The following is an 18621-nucleotide window of genomic DNA, read 5'->3' as shown; positions in this document are numbered from 1 at the left end:
AACAAAACAAAAAAAAACAAACAAGAAAACCATAATCGCTAAAACAATCCTCCACAATAAAAGGACTACTGGAAGTATCACCATCCATAATTTCAAGCTGTACTACAGAGCTATAATAATAAAAACTGCATGGTACTGGCATAGAAACAGACATGTTGATCATTGGAATCCAATTAAAGACCTAGATATAAACAAACATTTCTATAGACACCTGAAAATGATGCCAGACACACACACTGGAAAGAAGACAGCACCTTCAACAAATGGTGCTGGTCAAAGTGGATGTCTGCATGTAAAAGAATACAAATAGATCCATATTTATCACCTTGCACAAAGTTCAAGTTCAAGTGGATCAAAAACCTCAACATAAATCCAGACATACTGATCCTGTTAGAAGAGAAAGTAGGGAAAAGTCTTAAATGCATTGTGACAGGAAGCAATTTTCCAAACAAAATTGTTAGTGCAGGCACCATGATCAACAATTAATAAAAGGGACCTCATAAAACTGAAAACCTTCTGCAAGGCAAAGGATACAAACATTGGAAAAACAGGTAGCCTACAGAATGGAAAAAAGATTTTTACCAACTCCACATCTGATTGAGGTCTAATATCCAAAATATATAAAGAACTCAAGAAATTAGATATCGACAAACCAAATAATCCAACTAAAAATGGGGTAGAGAGCAAAACAAAAAAATCTCAATAAAGGAATCTCAAATGGTTAAGAAACATTTCAAACCAAAAAAATCTGAGCACAGGGGTCTTTCCTGAGACTGATACTCCAACCAAGGACTATGCATGGAGATAACCTAAGACCCTACACAGATGTACCCATGGCAGTTCAGTATCCAAGTGGGTTCCATTGTAATAGGAACAGGGACTATCTCTGACATGAACTGATTGGCCTGCTCTTTAATTACCTCCCCCTGAGGGGGAAGCAGCATTACCAGGCCACAGAAGAGTACATGGCAGCCACTCCTGATGAGACCTAATTGACTAGGATCAGAAGGAAGGAAAAGAAGACCTCCCTTATCAGTGGACTTGGGGAGGGGCATGCATGCAGAAGGTGGAGGAAGGGAGGGATTGGGATGGGAGGAAGGAGGGAACCACAGGGGGATACAAAGTGAATAAAGTGTAATTAATAAAGAATTAAAAAAAATAAAAGAAAAAAGAAAAGAAACATTTCAAGAAATGTTCAACATCCTTATCCATCAAGGAAATGCAAATCAAAACTACTCTGAGATTCCATCTTACACCTGTCAGAATGTTTAAGGTCAATAGCACAAGTGACAGCTTATGCTGATAAGGATGTGGAATAAGGAGAACATTCCTCCATTGTCAGTAAATATGCAAACTTGTACAGCCAGTATGAAAATCAGTAAAGTGGTTCCTCAGATAATTGGGAATTGATCTACCTTAAGACTCAGCTAATATCACTCTTGGGTATACACTCAAAGGATACCCCATCCTACCACAAAAACACTTGTTCATTGCAACTCTATTCAGGATAGCCACAAACTGCCAACAACTTACATGTCCCTCAACGTGGGAATGGTTAACAAAAATGTGGTACATTTACACAATGAAGTAATACTTGGCTGTTGGCATTATGAAATTTGCAGACAAATGGATGGAACTAGAAAAAATTATCCTGAGTGGGGTAACCCAGACCCTGAAATGAATACTAGCTGTTAGGCAAATACTAATCAGGCTATAATCCACAGACCAAGAGAAGTTAGGTAAAGAGAACTCTAGGGGAAAACACATAAACCCCTGGGAAGGGGAAATAGAATAAATTTTGCAGGTGGACTTGAGGCAGTTTGGGACAGGTGGTTGGGGGGATGGATGGAGGTAGAGAGTGGAGGTGCGTATGGAAAGGGTATGGTAACCTAGTTCAGGGGAAACTTCCTGGAATCTATGAGGGTGACCCTAGCGAGTGCTCCTAGTAATTAAGGAAATGGAGTCTGGCCATCTTTTGTAGCCAGGAAAGACTTCCAGTGGTGGGACTGGATTGCGTTCAGCTGAGCTGTGGCTGAGGGGTGTCCTGCGGAAATCCCTAACAACCCAGGCTGATACTAGGACAGAAGGTCGCTCTCTGAAAACTGACAATGGACCTGCATTGCCAAGAACAACATCTAAACTGTTTACTGCGTGTGGAGAGGCGAAGCTGGTGCGTTCGTGGAGTGAGCCTTCACCCCTATGTTATAGTCTCTTCAGCAGGAAAAAAGTACTCTGCAAGCCAGGAAAAAAATAAATGTGGATACCAACTCAGCCACAAAGCTCTCTACCTATAATCTGTCCTGCTGCAAGACATGCTGGGGCAATGGTGAGAGCTTGTAGGAGAAGTTAACCAATATTTGCTTTAACTTGAGGCCTCCTCTTTGCATGAGAGGGAGCCTTACACTGCCTGGATGGGTAGGAACTAGATTAGATAGTCCAGATACCTAAGGGAGAACCAAAAATGCCTGGCCAACCTCCTCCCTCCCCCCCCCCCAAAAAAAACAACAAAATTAAATGATTCCCAACAATATTTTGCTATACTCATGGAATGGTTCCTTGTCCAATGGTCATCAAACAGGCAGCAGATGGGAATAGATACAGATGCCCACAGAGAGACAAGAGAGAGAGACTAAATTAGACTTCTCTGTCAGGTCATTCCCCTCAGAGACTGGAGAATCCCATGGAAGAGGGAGAGGAAAGGTTGTAGGCGTCAGAGAAATGGAGGACAACAAGAGAATATAACCCACTGAATCAACTAAGCAGGGCTCACATAGGTTCACAGAGACTGACAGAGCTGTCATGGGCCTGCATGGATCTGAGCCAGGTCCTCTGTGTAATTGTTGTGGCTGTTAGTTTGGTGTTTCTGTGGGACTCTTAACAGTGGGAGCAGGTATATCTCTTGACTCTTTTGCTGCTCTTGGGACTCTTTTCTTCCCATTGTGTTGCTTTATCCAGCCTCTATATGAGGGCTTTTGCCTTGTCTTTTCATATCTTGTTTTGGCCTATTTGGCTGTCATCTATTGGAGGCCTGATCTTTTATGAAGAGAAAAGAAAAGTGGGGTAGAACTGGTGAGAGGGTAGGCAGGAAGAGCTGGAGTGAGGAGGAACTGTAGTTGGGATGTATTATATGGGAAGAAAATCTATTTTCAATAAAAATAAAAAATAAATGCAAAAAACATAAATCAAAGCACAGACACACACAAGAAAAACAACTACACAATAAAGAGCAACAACCAACAATTGTTTCAATAAAAAATTAAAATGGCTGATAACCAACCCCTTAGTAGGAATGACTAAAGAAAAGAAAGCACATATAAATAACATCAAAAATATAAAAGGAAGCATCACTACAGATCTCACAGACGTTGAAATTGGATCATCAGATATATTATAATCAAGTTTATGCCAACAAATGGATAAACCTAGATAAAATGCACAAATTTGGATTTTTTTTTTCAAAATACCCAACACAAAACTATGATCAAGTGAAAATAAAACTTGAAAGCACATAACAATTCAAGAAAACTTAATTTGGAAATTAAAACTCCTGATACAGGGCCTCATCACTGTTTCATTTCTTTTTTTTATTAAATTTCTATTTTTTATACATTAATTACAGTTTATTCATTTTGTATCCCTGCTGTAGCCCCACCTTATTCCCTCCCAATCCTGTCCTCCCTTCCTCATCTCCTCCCATGCCCCTCTCCAAGCCCACTGATAGCAAAGGTCCTCCTCCCCTTCCATTTGACCCTAGCCTATTAGGTCTCATCAGGACTGGTTGTACTGCCCTCCTCTGTGGCCTGGTAAGACTGCTCCCCTCTTAGAGGGAGGTAACCAAAGAGCCAGCCACTGAGTTCATATCAGAGACAGTCCCTGTTCCCCTTTCTAGGGAACCCAGACTGAGATTGCAGACTGAACTGCCATGGTCAACATCTGAGCAGGGGTTCTAGGTTATCTCCATGAATGGTCCTTGGTTGGAATATTAGTCTCAGAAGAGATCCCTGTGCCCAGATTTTTTTGGTTCTGTTGCTATCCTTGTGGAGCTTCTGTTCCTCCAGGTCTTACTATCTCCCCCTTCTTTCCTAAGATTCCCTGCACTCTGCTCAAAGTTTGGTTATGAGTCTCAGCATCTGCTTTGGTACACTGCTGGGTAATCTTTCAAAGGCCCTCTGTGTTAGATTCCTGTCCTGTTTCATTTCTTTATCCATGCCTCTGTCTTCCATGGGAACCCATGCCTGTGAGAAGTAAATATGAAGGAGCCTTTGGAACTTTATAGTTTCAGAGCCAAATCAGGCTCTCTGGCCAAACAGTGTTTAGCTAGCTCAGATTTGCTTATATGGCTCTGGTAAGTTCCCTGGGGTCAAAGAGTTCTATCCTGTCTCTGCTCATAGAGGCAGCTCTTAGATGGACAGATATTGCGATGACCAGAAATGGCAGAAATACTACAGTGTCTGAGTTTAGGTGTCTCTGGAAAGAGGTGAATGCTTCCATTTAGCTCAGTCTCTCAATACTGTAACTTCTTAAATAGAGTGATAGATCTTTGCTGACCTCTGGACCGTAGAGGATCCCTTTAAACCAGCACCCACTGAAATGGATGCCGGGCTAGGGTCTGCATCAAGGTTCTAAACGTTTGTCAGAGCAAAAGAGAATTTGCCTTATTTTTCTAGATTTTAGTACACTCAGACTTGAATTCATAATTAAAGACACAAGACTCAGTGACTTTAGAAGCTTCTACCAGCTTCGGTAGGGGTGAAAGGGCAGCTTAGAGATTTTCAGACTACTACAGAATCTGTCTTCTCCATTTTCTTTCTTGCAGAATTGTCAACATCATCCTTAAAGTTTACACTATTGCCAACAACCTCGTTGAACCTTACTCTATTGCTGTGGCCAGTGGCTTGCTGAGTGTCAGAACTAGGTAACCCCAGTGATCTCTGCTCAAACACTGGTCATATTGTACCTTGAATAGATAGCCTGATAGATTACAGCTACCTGAAAAATATTCCCTTCTGTCTTCCTGCTCAGTTTCTCGTAGGTCTGCTTCTTCCAAGAGGGCACTGTAATGCCCAAAACTAACCTTGTAAGCCCCACCTGCCCAAGAACCAGGTAACCTCTTGGGGTGCTGGAAGTGATAGTTCTCGGAGAAATAACAAAGCCTCATGGGAAAGTATAGTGGCCTCTGTGGTTTTCTCCATGAAAGCCTCTGCAACACGAGGCCACTCAGCTGGAAATTGCCAGGAAATGGTCCTGACCAAAGTCCATTTCTTGGTCAGTATTTAATATTTAAGAAAGCTTGCTTCAAATTTGGTCCAAAATGGTAGAACTGGATTTTCTCCAGCAAATCTCAGGATTAACAGGCATATGAAGAACTAATGGGCTAGGAGCAAAAATAAAGTATTCTTGGGTTATCTGGCCAAATTGTTCATACTGCCACATTTATAAAGCACACAGTGTTTACTGCATGAATTTCTCTCTGCTTCCTCACCCATGAGCACTGGAGAGGTGTGGATAGTGGGATGCAGGTGTGGGCTCAGCTGACTCCCACTAGGGACCTAGGGACAGGCCATCATTTGCATTAGTTCCCTGCAGTAGCTGGGTGATCTAGGGAGATAACCTTCAGTCTCTTGGCCACCTTTCTTCATTTTTAAAATGATGTCAATAAAGTGAACCCCGCTGTCATTTCTATTGAGAAACCTGTCCTCCTTCTTGTTTTCCTAAATGAAGCCCTGCTGGAGGTTGGCCCCAGGGAGCTGTTAAAGAACAGAACAGGTGCGGAGGCTGGGAGAAGAGATGAGATTTCACAAAGCACCAAGGTGCGGGCCAGGAACAGTGCCACTGACGCATTTGGACAGCTTCAGTGGGGGTGCCAGGCTGTGTGGGGGTCAGATTTCACAATCCCAGAAGGCTGCCTGAGGAAATGGAGACTTGTGGAGGGAGGACGCCCCTGCAAGCCACATTTTGGAAGGAAGCCTTTTCAGGGCCTGCTGCCATGGAAAACAAACTTGGAGCAGGTCGGCTTCGCTGTGGACCCCGTGGGGTGTGAGCCGCACACATTCATTACTAATTGCCAGCTGTCACCTTCCCGAGCCACTGGGTAAATATTGGTAGCATACTCCTTGGGATTCTCCTTCACCCTTTGTTGAGCTCGAGAAGTGCAGAGCACTCAGCCAACCCTGTCTCCTCTTCAATCTGGCAGCAGGCTGCCTCATTTCAACATCGGATAGCATTAGCCAAAATGGAAGGAAGGCCTGCATGGCACAGCCAACTCATTACCGGCAGGCTTCGCTTTCTCACCAACTATGGAAGGCAGGCCAGGAGCAGCACAAGGGGTCCTGAGAGTAATCGCAAGTCTCAGTTGGCCCCCAGCCTCTAATTTCATGGGTCTGAAGCCTGCTTGCTTGGTGGGGCCAGAACCATCTATCTGACCAGGAGCCAAATGACTCATTGCCTTTGTCAGTAGGTCTTTCGTCTTAGAGATGGGGACAATTAATGCAGAGGCAAAGTCTCAGAAAATCTTGGCCCTTACAGTCTATGTTCCCAGCAACAGGAAGTAGCTTGTGCATGCAGTTTTAACTGTTAGACACGGGCTGTGCCAGAGAAAAAGGCATTCATATACTGACCTTCACAGAAATCTCTGAGTGTCAATGTCCTTGCAAATGATGACTTCTTTTCTTTGAATAGAAGCTGGAGAAGGCCTGAGAAGTTGTTGTATGCAAACAGGGAACTCTCCCCTGTTTTTCTAATCTGTACAATCCTCAAAATATATCATTGTTATATGGAAACTCATTCCAAATGCTTAAGAATTAAAATTATGCCTTACTGCATAAGTTTTAAAAACCATGTAAGATGTGTTCCACTAAGTTTCATTGCCTGGCATATTTGTAAGCTGTTGCTAACCACTCTCTGCTAGATAACTGTATCTGTAAAGTGAAGTTCTTGTCTTCTGACACCTTTTTTTTTTTCCGAAGGCATTTCAGAGCCGTGCAGCTGGTAGGCTGATGGAGGGAGTTCTCTGTGCTTTGGGCCTAAGCATTGTCATCAAATCACCTCACCTTTGGGGACACCAATCGTCCCTTCGGCAGCTGCACAGTTTGGTGTTCAGCTCACATCCTGGGTTATGACCTTTGAAACATTTATTCCACAGCCTCTTCAGTAATCACCTACAGGACAGACAAGTCACTGAGACACACACACACACACACACACACACACACACACAGCTTATCAGTGCCTCTGTATCCTAGTCTCCCAAGGTTTTCTATATAAGTGCCCCCTAAGTTCATCTCTGTGGTGCCATGAGCCTTGTGTGAAGCAGTACGATCTTATTTGTTAGGGTAACAACAATACTTTGGCAGTGGCCTTCAACTCAATACCCTGTGAAGACACCCAACTGCTTCTTGAGACCTAGGCTAGAAAATAACCACAACACCCTTTGGCTCACTCGTTTTTTTAATGAGAGCGCTATGAAAAGAACCCAGCTCATCCCACCTATGGTTGGTGAGCTCTGATAATGCCTCATTTACCTGCTGGGACCATGTCCTCTGATCCGGTGAGAGCTCATCACATAAAGGTGAGCAGCAACTGTCAACATCAGGCTCTGCTGCTGCCATTTTTCTGGGTAGGTCTAGGCCATGGGCAATATATGGGCATGCCTATAAGCCCTACTTGTCATCTGAAAGACAGGGACACTCTAATTCTGTGATCTCATGCAAGTGTTATTGTTACCGGGGCTAGAGCAGGAAAAGCCGCAGGACACCATACTGTGTGCCCATTTTGATTGGCTATCCCTGGATTATTGTGGTGAATGACTGTAGGCTTCAAGTTAGCGTCACTTGGAACAGGGGCATGTGTCTCCATGCTGTGTACCTGGAACACCTAGCACAAGAGTTTGAACACAGAAAGAACTCCACATTGAAAAAATGAAAGAATGAAAAGAAAAATCCCCAAGTGTCAACCACTCCAGAGTGTTCTCGATGGGAGCCAGTTTGTCTACCACAGGAACAGGGGCAGCAGAGAGTTGTGTGACTTGCCACTGATGGGAAAGGCTTATTTCTAAACTTCCCAGGCCTCTTCCCATTGCATGTGGGGTGGCTGCCTTCCCTCCTGCTGCCACAGCCAAATGAGAGAGCAAGGCTCAAATGTGCTTTGGGCCCTTCGCCTGCCTAGACTCGGATAATAGACATGTACAAGCTCTGCCTGTACAGATGGGCTTGGCAGAAACAATTCACCTTTTTCTCTGGAGTAATTATGCAAAGTGACTTACTCACGGATGTGGGATCCTCTGCCAAACCAACCCACTCCAGGAGGAGGAACACTGGAATGAGGCACAGCAAGTGTTGATCCTGCCAGGTGCCATCCTCAAACCAGTTTGCTTTCAACGTTCAACAGGCCAAGGACAGATGCCACACACCCTTGTTTTCCACAGCCTAACCCATGCAGACTCCTGCTCCTGGCCCAGTGTGCCCTGTTGCATGGTCTGCAGTGAGATACTGGATGGAGGCTGCCCCAGAGCAACAGTAATGGGTGACTGACAGATCCTGAGAAGGCCTTCCCTATTGCCTCAGGTAAGAGGCTGGGTGTAAATGGAACTTCTATTAGCCTGGTTCAATTGCTGTCTCAGAGGATTATTTCCTTCTGCTACCCTAGGCCTGCTCCTGGAAGCTTCTAGCCTCCGTACGTCTAACCTAGGCCTGGAATGTTTTCTCTCTGAGACTACTGCTTGATAAGCTCACCCTTCATAGTTCTAGGTTGCTCTAAGTTCAGCTGTTCTGGCTCAAACTCCTCTCCCAGATGATTTATTCATTCTGGCTTTTCTCTTGGCCACTGAGTTACTCTGCTTGGCCTCAAGCTAACACCAGCAATCTGCTCTAATGTTCTGGATCTTTCTCATTCTCTAGCTTGTTCTGCCTTTAATTTCTCTGTGTAAAAATCTCCTAGTACAACTGCCTTCTCCTGCTCTCAGCATTGCCCCTTATTTAGCTTCCCTTTCCTCTCTCTTCTCGTGAGAGTTAGGCATATCCTATTCTTTCAAGTGTTTCACTGTTTCTGCCACCCAACTAAACACCACTTTCAAACATAGGTGATTCCTTTCACAAACTAACTTTACCTTCATTTTTGGAATTAAAGGCATGTACCACCACTCCTGGACCTAAGCTTTTCTTTACCTAAAACTTGTTGTATCCCAGGCTGGCCTTGAACTCAGGGATCTGCTTGTCTCTGTCTCCTAGGATTAAAGGCATGTCACACAGCCCTAGAAGGTCTTTGGATGTGATCTCTGACCAGAGAAACCATGTTCTGAAATAAAATTCCTCTACAGCTGGATTCAAAGGTAAAGGCAAAGCCGTATCATTACTCCCCCCACAAATTTCAAGGTAGTTACCCCTATGCATCACTTCCTGAGAAATGATTGCCCAATTCAGCTACTCATTTCAAAGTCAGTTCTTTCTCTTAGCCATTCTAGAGTAAGGTGGAAAGAGAAAGAAAGAAAACCACTTACACCCAAAGAAAGGACTCAAAACTCTAATCGTTACTTTCCCCTCTTTAGGGAGAGGGGAACAGAGAGACTAGGCCATGGACTACGGAGAGTCCATAAGAAAATAAACCCAGAGTTGTGTGTGCACAGAAAAAGGGCATAGCTCTTCTTCGATGGGTGGACATTAGCCTTGTACAGCAAGATGGCGGGCAGGTGGCAACCAGAGAGTGGAGAATATGGTGAGTATACACACGGTTCCTTGGACGGAGCACTCCCTGGGTCCAGACAATAGGTCAGGTTTCAGGAGCAGCAACATCATCAACTGGGGGCTGAGGAGTACCCAGAAGGGAGAGGCAGAGAAGAAGCAGGACTAGATGAGGACTGGTTCAGGGAGAAGTAAACCGGTGAGAATTAAGTTTGCAAACTAGAGGCTGACCTGGACAATTAAGTAACAGGACATTACAAGAAGCTAAGGGGACTTCCTGACACCTCACTAAGGATTGAAAAACAAGACAGTTGATGGGAAATGACGAACAGTAATGATGGAGAGAAAAATTAACCCACTTCTTATTCATATCCCACCAAATATGTACATGTAAAAGTCTTTATAGCTAGCTTGCACCCCTTGCAATCAAATAAGTTCAGACACGGTCAGTGAATTACTTATTTTTATTTTGTCTGCATGGGTGTTTTCCCTGCATACACAGGTATGTACACCATGTGCATGCCTGGTGAGATGGATCCCCTGGAACTTGAGTTACAGACATGAGCTGCCATGTGGGTGCTGGGATTTGAACCCGGGTCCTCTAGGGGAGCAGGCAGTGCTCTTAACCGCTGAGCCATCCCTCAATTTTCTGCTCCTGTGATAAAACACCATGGCCACGGCCACTTATAGAAGAAAGAGCTTATGTGGGCTTACAGTTCCAGAGAGGTAAGATCCATGGTGGCAGAAATCGTGGCATGGTTGCAGGCGCGGTGGCAAGAACAGGAAACCGAGAGCTCATACCTCAAGCACAAGCATCCGGTAGAGAAAAAAAAAATGGGAGTAGGGTGAGGCCTTCAGCTCTCAAAGCCCACCCCCAATGGCACACTTCCTCCAGCAAGGCCATGCTTCCTAAGCCTTCCCAGGCAGCCCCATCAACTTGAGACAGAGTGTTCACATACATGAGCCTAGAGAGACAATCTCATCCAAGCTACCACCTTCACCCTCTTCAAATCCTCAGCTAGCCTTACTGGAATATAAATTGCCAGGCCCACCTTTAGCTTGTCTAGCAAATAAACTAATATTCCCTATAATTTTTCAATGATTAGAGAGAACCGTGTGTACAATTCACTCCTATGTGGGTTTCTTTATAAAAATTTAGAAAGTCCTTGTGTGCAGAGCCCTAAGTATCTAGAAATTCTTCATCTGACTGGTGAGCAATGGCTTTTGAAAGCCATTAGCTGGTCTTCACACATAATAGAAAACATGGCAGCTTACCCTCTACTCAATTACTTTTATGTTATATGGGCTCCATATATTTTGGTCTACATTGGTCCAGGAAACCGAGACTAAATGTAAAGTCATGAAATGGATCATTAAAGAGATGGCTGGTTTCAGTGAAAAATGTCAAGATAAAATCTAATCAAATAGCAACTTTACCCAAGTGACCCTGCTTGCCCTAAGGGGACAGCAGCATGGCCAGGTTGTTGCCTTGATAGTTATTCCCTTGATGTGTGGTCAAATTGTCCAGGACAGAGCACACATGAAGACTGTCACTAGGGGTTTAGTAGGTTCCCCCTAACCAAGAAATATCTGAGACTTATCCACCTTGATGTGACGGCAGGAGGAGGTGGGGCCTTTGGGAGATGATTAGATTATGAGGCTGGGGTCCTCACCAACTAGATGACTAATTGTATAAAAAGATATTTCATAGCCCGTACCCTGTGCACTACATGAGGACACAGCAGAGGCTTTATCTATAAACCAGGAGACAGACCTTTGCCTTCAACCACATCTGCTGGCTTCTTGATAGAGGACTCTAAGCCTCTAGAAATAAGTTCTGTTATATGTAGCCACTCAGCCTGTAATACTTTAGTTACAGCAACTCAAATCAATTAGGACACAGACTAAGCCAAAGACCTAATCCTGCTCAACTCAAGTACAATGCTTGATTAGCTAGACAGGCAATGAAGAAAGTATAGGAAAAATGTTGTAGCTTATATAGTATGCTATACTCATTTAAATAATACAGTATTGCCTTATAAGTAAAATCAATATGCTTTAGTCATGAATAATTGTGTGTGCCAGAGACCTTTCTAGGTGCCTATCTCTGTTTCTTTCAATGACATTAGATTATCCTTTTAATTTTATTAAAAGATGCTATACTGTAATTGTATAAACTGAATTCTTGATGTTCAGAGAGGTTAGTCACAGATCCAAGACCACACAGCCAAGTGTGGCAGATCTGGGATTTAAATTCTGTCTGATTGCCCAACAAATAAAAAAAAAGTAGAAATGGGCAGCAAGAGAGTGTGTTGGGGGAGGGGTCCGCAAATTATCCTGAAGTTCTCATCCATCATTGCTTTCCCATGCTTTGTTGTTGTTGTGTTCTCGCTCTCTCTCTCTCTCTCTCTCGCGCGCGCGCTCTCTCATTTCACTCATCTTCCCTTGGCCTTTCAAGCCCAAATCCCCAGGGTTCCTTATCAACAGATAAATTCTCAGGTCCTAGAGAAAGTGTTCTATAGTTTACTTTTCTGACACTGTGATAAAACACTGTGGCCAAAAGCAACTTAGAAGAGGAAAGGTCGCCAGGTGGTAATGACTCACACCTTTAGTTCCAGTATTCAGAAGGCAGAGACAGGCATATTTCTGAACTCAAGGCCAGAACTGCTCTATAGAGCAAGTTCCAGGTCAGCCAGAACTACACAGGGAAACCCTATATAAAAAAAAAAAAAAAAAAAAAAAAGAGGAAAAACCTTTCCTCTTATGTCTTTCACTTCCAGATCATAGGTCATCACTGGGAGAAGTCAAGGTAAAAGCCCAGCAAGAGTTTGAAAACAGGCCTGCTTACTACTCAGCAAAGTAGGAGCACAGCAAGAACCACAAGGAGGATGCCTGCCTGCTAGCAGGTTTTCTGGTTCAGAAGCCTTCCATGTCAAGCATCAACCAGGACCATCTGATCTGGAAAACTCTTCAGTTGAGGCTCCCTCTTCCAAGATGACTCTATGTCAATAAAAACTGAGCAGGGCATAAGAGCTCCTTTTAAGTGGTGCACTGTCTTCCGATGTGACATGAGCAGAGAAGAGGACCTACGTGAAGGCTGTTGGACATCTGCAGCACAGGCAGATGCTCCTTAACTTCACCTACGTCTGGGGCTTTCATGGACTGGAACTGCCCCTCTCCTGCCATGGTGTAGGGATTCATTGGGTATTCTGCCTCAGGGTTTTTGCATCAGCTGTTAAGCAGGTACTTTTGTCTTCGGAATTCTAATTCTCTACGTAGAAAGTGGGACAAATGGGGGACTGGGTAGAGTTGTGGGGAGCAAATGAGAGCACAAGAAAAGTGTCTTGCATGAGGCAAGTGTTCAGTAAGAGCCAGTGTTGTCGTTTTAAATATAAATCTCACAAAAAGAGAGGCACGGCTTTATCCCTGAATGTATTTCTCCTGACAGTGTTTGGCATAGAACAGGCACTCAATATTCTTAATGAATTAGTGAGTGAGTGGATGAGACAAATCACTTAGCTGCTAGCTTTAACTTGTTCATTGAAATTCAGGGAAACTAGACCTGTGCAGACATTTCTCAAAAGAAGACGTACAAATGGCCAGCGGGTATATGGAAAAAAAAAAAAAAAAACTTCCAGATTGCTAATCACTAGGGAAACACAAATTAAAATCACAATGAGCCATCCCTTCACACCTGTTAGGATAACTGCTATCAAGATAATAAAACATACAAAGAGGAGGAGCTGGGAATGTCACTCTGAAGTAGAGTGCTGCCCTGGCATGTGTGAGAGTCTGGGTCCAATCTTCACTGTAAAACAAACAAATGAAACCCTTGGTGAGCAGCGGGTGGGGATCGTGTAGCCTTGTGGAAAGCAGCAGGATATTTCCCTAAAAATAAAGATACTTACTCCTCCAAACTACCGGATGATGAAGCAGTCCTGGATGTGTCAAGATATCTGACTCCCATGATCATTCTCAATAGCTAAGACACGGAATCAAATTGGGTTTCCATTCGCCAATGAAGAGATACAGGCAGTGTGGTCTAACTAGACAATGGAATGTAATTCAGTCTCTGAGACAAGAAATTATCAGCTTTTGCAACGCGGGTAAATATAGAAGCTGTCCGGGCACTGAAAGTCAAACACTGCACAGTCTCACCTGTATCCGCAGTGTTTAAAAAAATAACCGGGCTCATAAAAACAGAATAAAATGGAGAGTAGGGCAACTGGAAGAGATGTAATTCAACAGACACCAAAGTTCCATCAGACACCAGAAATAAGTGCTATAACGTGCTGCGTGGTCAGTAACATCGTGGCCTCGCAAGTTGTTTAAGGAGCAGATCTGAAATGGTCTCCACAACAAAGCCTCACGTGAGGTAACAGATATACTGAGTACGTCAGTCTGGTCATTCTAAGATACATGCATGAAAACATGATGCCACATGCTGTGAGTACACTACAATTTTGTTTGTCTGTGAGAAGTTCAAAATTAAATAAAATGAAAGTTTAAGTCACTAAAATAGGTAGTAGACAAATTAAATAAAATAAAGATATACGAAAAACCCTTCAGGGCTTCTGAAGGTATATTTTGTAACTGACCTCCAGGTAAAACTGAGTAAGGTTTTGGCTTTTTTGTTCCCCTCCTGCTCTGTAGTTCTCTGTTTTCTTTCCAAACAGGGACTACCTACACTTCACCATGAGCTCCTTTCTTTTGACCCCTCCCATTGCATTATCAGCTGCTGGTCCACAGCCTAGGTTCTCCCAGAATCCCAGTTTTAGTTTTGCACTCAGGAACCGCCCCCCCTTCACCTGACTGGCACCTACTCATCTTTGGGCTGGGAAGGTGTAACTTTGGGTACAACTGACTCCAATCCAGACTGCCTCCCAGGGTCATCCCTCGGAAATCTGCCATGAGCAAGCTCTGCTTTCCCTCTCTGACTCTAGATATGATCAGAGGCGTTAAAAAGGTAAACATGAGCGCAAATGGTACATTTATGAAAAAGTAAATATTATTTTCCCATAAATAATCACAAGAAATTGTCTCTTCAGGGTTTCATTTTTTTAACTGGTATTGTTTAAACAGAAGGAAATGAGTCAAAGACTTTATAGTGAGGCAAATGGCAGCGAGTTCCTCTGAAACTGAGATACTTCGGTTTCAGTGCTTCAAAGGCTTGTGGGCGTTGCCACTTCCCACAATCAGATCTTAAACCATGTGTGGATCAGGACTGGACAGCGCCTCACAGTACCAACCTTTCTCCCCTAGTCCTTGCAAGCCCAGCTTATCTTGGCCAAATGAACGTTGTTCTTCAGGAGCATTGACGCGGTATGGCTCTGATTGTCTGACAGACTGTTTCATGAGGCATGTGCCTTGATGCTAGTGGATAACGAGGACATGTTTACACAGTAAAGACACGAAAACATCATCTGCCTGCTGACAAGTCCCTTTCCTGCACAAGGTTCCTCCCAACCAGCATCAGAAACTATCTCCATTTAGAAACAGCGCTTGGGAGGCAAATACGGAGCTGCCTTTGCAGAGCCCAGCTTAACACTGACGCTGAAGCAGGAAAAGCACATTAGCAGAACATGACAGGTGTTCCCACTGGCATTCTAAAACCCTGGATTCGGATCCTCGGAGGGCAGCTCTCCTTCACTCTGCTTACTTTGAAAGGAAATGCTCATCACCTCACCTGTGGCATTTTTAGACCTTTTAGGTATTTTAGTCTCATGTCTTAGCCACACAGATGCTGGTTTTTACTCAACACCAAACCAACTATTGCAAAGAGAAGCCCCATCCCCACTCCTCTGATTTCATCATCTTTCTGCCCCAGCCTCAATATTAAAGTAAAAATCAGTGCTGGAGGATGGCTATCACCATTGCCTTCAAAAGAAATTGATTAGATTTGATTATTTATTCATTTATTTTTACAATATGGACTGCTTTATGGATTTCATGTCATCTTTTCGCAGGCGTCATGCTGATCTTCCCTACATGGTTTCAGTTTTAGCATATGTACCATTGAAGAGAGCACCTGATTTTGATTTTAAATCAGCAGGAAGGAGACTCTGGGATTATTATCAATTTTATATGTTACTTAAGACATCAAGAAGAGCCAGAAGCCTATAACCTCCGCACTAGGAGAGGCACAGGCAGGAGGATCTCTGTGAGTTCAAGGTAGCCTGTTCTACAGAGTTCAGGGTAGACAAGGCTACACAGAAAAGCCATGTCTTGAAAACCCAAAAACCAAAAATAAAAAAAAAGAGGTTCAAACTCAGCTGTGTGCAAAGTTAAAGCATTTCTATGTGAAAATATCTTCCAGTTTTAAGGGCAAGTTTCAAGTTGGAAGATTACATGTGACTCATAAGTTTGAAAAGTCAATCATCCTCTTTTTGTAAAAGATAAACTCTCACTGTGTTGTTCAAGCCAGTCTCGAACACCCGGAGTTCAAGCAGCTGTACTGCTTCAGCTAGATACAGGCATGCATAGCTGTACATTCCTGGTGGTTGGCTTTAATTTTTTTCCAATCTTATTTGAAAGATTCTAGCCTTATTTTTACATTAAGATTGTATTCGCTGTTCAAAAATACATTTTCTAATAATACTTTTGAACAATAAACAATGGGAAGAGTTTTCTTCTTGGATGTAACTTGCTATTCACTAATTGATTCCCCTATCTTGAAAAGACTCAGTGAATTTTTAAAAGTAATTATATGGCTATGACCAACATCTGGCTTTTCATTTCTGACACATATTAATTTTGCCCGAATGAATATCTCTACTCAGGTTTGAATTCTCTGAAGCCAGAATGAACCTAGTCATTATACCCACCATAGTTCAAGTTAGTGGCTGTAGCCCTTTGTATCTGTAACTGAAACTCAGACTTTGGGTTTTTTTAATTTTCTTCTTGAAAGCCTACATGAAATGCCTTCAGAAACAGGCGAAGGTGACTTTGTGGAGATAATACAGGACTCAATGGCTCCACTGGGCTTCGTGGTAGAACTGTAAAAGACTAAAGAATTATGTAATCTGAAGGGAAGCCAGCATATCCCACAGCGTAATTAGAAATAGTGGATGTTGCTTTTTCTGTATACTACATTGGGCAGTTCCTTGCCGGGAGAAGCCTCCATCACAGGGGCAAATGGAGACTCGGGATAAACAGTAGAGTGTGAGGTGCCTGCGGGCTCAGTGAAAACCATAGTTCTCTTTAAGTCTAACTAATTATTTTGTCCTACAATGTGGGCAATGTCCAGCTAAGTGGCTCACATCACCAGAGGCTGTGCACCAAGCCTGATGGCTGTCAGAATGCGTTTTCCTCTTACTGGTCGAATTCTGTATTTTGCAGGGCAAAACAAAACAAAGACTTTTCACTTCTGGTTCAAGTCCCATGGCCTTCTTACTCAATTCCTGTAAAACTGGAAAGATGACCGACAGGAACTTAGGACAACCCTTTGAAATAAAAACTGCCTTACCAAGATTTTAGAATTCTGAGGAAAATCTCATTTCCCAGTCTGAATCCATTTAGACATTGGAAGGCTGCCCAGGATTTCACTTGACAAGAATGTAAGATTATTGGCAGAAATGGTGAGCCACACTTGTTATCCCAGAACTTGGGAGATTGAGGCAGAAGTCTGTGGCCAGCTTAGAATACATAGAGAGACTCTGTCTCAGAGAGAGACAGACAAAAAGACACAGAGACACACACAAAGAGAGAATAAAAAATAGTGCTATGTCAAAGCCCATTTCCTAGGAGCTGATAAGTACACACAGAGAAAAGTCAGTGCTAACCGTCAAGGCGAACTAGAGTGACAGCCCGGGGGTTACAAGTGGTTACTCCTCTTCCAGAGAACCCCAGTTCAGTTCTTTTACAACAATTTTACCTGCCCCGCCCCTCCTCCAAAAAAAGAGTGTAAGCCAGAATCCATGGCCTTACGGAAGGCTGTAAAGAGAACTCACTGAGAGCTCAGTTGTTCTTATGCATGGGCACATTTCAGAGACACTTTTTATTTACCCGATCCTCTCTCTCACCAGAGACAACTGCGAGCAGCTTGAACTCAGTCACCCCACCGCATTTATTTATTTATTTATTTATTTATTTATTTATTTATTTATTTACAGTTGATGACTGTCTCAGGGTTTCTATTGCTGCAGTGAAGCACCAGGACCAAAAGCAAGTTAGGGAGGAAAGGGATTGTCTGGCTTACACTTCCACATCACTATTTATCATTGAAGGATGTCAGGGCAGGAGCTCAAACAGAGCAGGAACCTGGATGGAGGACCTGAGGAGGAGGCCATCAAGAGGGTGCTGCTTACTGGCTTGCTCTGCCCAGGGATGGCACCACCCACAATGGGCTGGGCCCTCCCTCATCAATCACTAATTAAGAAAATGCCCTACAGCCCTGCCTACAGCCTGATCCCAGGTAGGCATTTCCTCAAGTGAGGCTCCCTCCTCTCAGGTGACTTTAGCTTGTGTCAAGTTGGCATAAATCTGTCCATCACAATGATCTAGCACATGGCCACAAAACTGTAAGATGCAGACAGTCCTGATGAGACCTGATAGGTTAGGGTCAGCTAGAAGGGAGGAGGTAATGGACTAGAGGAGGAGCATAAAGGGAGAAGAGGGAGGAAGGGTGGGGCTGGGAGGGGGCTACAGCCAAAATACAAAGTGAATAAATTGTTATAAATAATAACAATAAATAATAATAAAAAACTTGTTAAAAAAAAAAAACTGAACACCTCATGTTACACAGAGACACAATTTGACCACTACTCTCAAAAGTGAGATGAATTTAAAGGTGGGACCATCCTAATTATATTAAAGATCGGTGCATTAACCAGACTACCCCCTAACTAATTCACAACAGGAAGTGGGTCAGGCAGGTGTACCGATGTTCTCAGGAAGATAGGCACTCCACATCAATCATTAATCAAGACAGTGTCTGACAGAACTGCCC

General features: G+C 43.4%; 1 non-coding gene across 1 annotated transcript; it reads right to left on the bottom strand.

Moving 5' to 3' along the window:
* Positions 1-15596: 15596 nt before the first annotated feature.
* LOC129673784 (U6 spliceosomal RNA) lies at positions 15597-15702 on the bottom strand. The gene has a single exon (XR_008719714.1). It is a non-coding gene; the product is annotated as a U6 spliceosomal RNA (small nuclear RNA).
* Positions 15703-18621: the final 2919 nt, after the last annotated feature.

Source organism: Psammomys obesus, unplaced genomic scaffold (genome assembly GCF_907164565.1).
Source record: "Psammomys obesus unplaced genomic scaffold, mPsaObe1.curated_primary_1811, whole genome shotgun sequence".
Taxonomy (NCBI): Eukaryota; Metazoa; Chordata; class Mammalia; order Rodentia; family Muridae; genus Psammomys; species Psammomys obesus.
The sequence above is the reverse complement of the archived record's forward strand: the minus strand, read 5'-3'. Positions and strand labels throughout refer to the sequence as shown.